The following is a 1,843-nucleotide window of genomic DNA, read 5'->3' as shown; positions in this document are numbered from 1 at the left end:
CAGTTCAAACCCACTAGCAGCCCACAGGAGAAAGCCGTGGAGTTTACTTCTGTAAAGATTGACATCCTTGCAAACTATAAAAAACTCAAACTCAAACCGCTTCTACTCTCATAGAGACATGGAGTCTCAGAACTCCACAGGGGCAGTTCTACTTCACCCTGAGGGTCACACTTTAAACTCTACAGGAACCGTTTACTGCAACCTTAAGGTTACCATGAGTCAGAGCTGACTCCATTGCCAAGTATTTTTGTTTATTTGTTTGTCATTTTTCAAGCTTTCAGGGCACAGGGGCTTGGTTCGGGCATTAGAAGGAGTTCTCCCTGTGCCCTATTTTATAAGGGGTCTTGATGAATGGATCTTGTGACGCTGCTGGACTGGGGTACGATGGCTGAAAGTTCTGTATAAAAGGCCTCGGTGGATGACAAGCCGAGGGCACTGAGAAGTGTTCCCTCGGAGTTTAGAAGCTGCAAGCTCTGGGGCATTGCTACAGAGGGGTGGACACAGCAGAAACTCATGTTGACCTCCAACAGGGTTGGGTGCGTGATTGGTACTGGTGACCCTGAGTTCCTACTACCTTGGGGGACCTGTGCACCCCACCTTCGGTCTGTGCAAACACACGCGGAGTAATGTGGACGATGACCCCAACACCACGGCGCACTTGCTTTGTATTCTGTCCCCTGGCATGCCCAATGGAGTTTCCTTTAGATTCTCTGGACTGTGCACCAGCCGCATGTTAATTTCTGTTTTAACCTACCTACGTTTTTCTGCCCCCCCACCACCACCACCACCCGCTCCTTTTCAGTAAACAAATATAGTGCCTTATGTTGAATGGTATTTGGGAAGAGTTTCAGGAAAATCATTCTTCACATTTTAGAGGTTGTTTGTAATAACTTTGCTTATACTATAAAAATGTTAATAGCTTTTGAAGAATAAAAACCCTGCAATAATTGCCCATCTATAAGCAGAGTCTTATGGTTTTAGCTACAATCTTTGGTCCCGAGTGGTGAAAGAGTAACATAATACCTTCTATTTATGCATGGTTTATGAACTGATTTGCACAAAGGGCTTTGTATTTATAAAAATGCATTCTTTCTTTGTATGTATTTTAACCATTTAGTAGTTGATTTGCCAAGAGGGCAAAATTTTGTTTTTCAAATGCAGCAATATGACCTTAGACAATATCTATGTATGTCATTAAGTGCATTTAAAAGTTTTGAAATATGGCTTTTTAAGAAGATCAGACCCTAACTATAGGTCCTCAGGCATCTTGGTAATTCACACTGATTAATTTTCCATTTCTCTTGCTGATACATAACTCATAATAAGGGTAACAAAGAATTCCCTTAATGAACTGGTGGAGTATAGGGTATATAACCATGAAGCATGCTTCCAATTCTAAAATTTGGAAAGATGGTGTTTAAAGGCACTGTAGTTAGTTATCTCAACAGGTGGTAGCTGGTAATTGATAATTATATTTAAAGTATGTGCATTCATTGTGGTTGGTGGTAATATAGCATTTTTATCCACAGATCTCAAAGCATGTGTGAATAAATATGCATTATTTCCCTATTTTAAATAGCCAAAGACTCACTGAACGTTAATTAGATATAAGCAGACAGAGAAATTGCATGTCCCCTGCTTTCTTGGAGCTCCTAAAAAAAGTCTCCCCAGAAACTGGGAGAAAGAACACAGTGTACCTGCTATCTAAATGCCTCTGTTCGGGGACAGGGTTCAAGTTCTCAGTGTGCACCCTGGGGAGTGTGGGATGCCCCTGCACATGTCTCTTGCCAAGCTCCTCGCCCTTCGGGTTCTGGTAAGTCTTAGCAGGAAAAGGCCTCTGTAG

Source organism: Echinops telfairi, unplaced genomic scaffold, assembly GCF_000313985.2.
Source record: "Echinops telfairi isolate 266 unplaced genomic scaffold, ASM31398v2 ScPeMD7_9;HRSCAF=40, whole genome shotgun sequence".
Taxonomy (NCBI): domain Eukaryota; kingdom Metazoa; phylum Chordata; class Mammalia; order Afrosoricida; family Tenrecidae; genus Echinops; species Echinops telfairi.
This window is presented reverse-complemented; position numbering follows the sequence as displayed.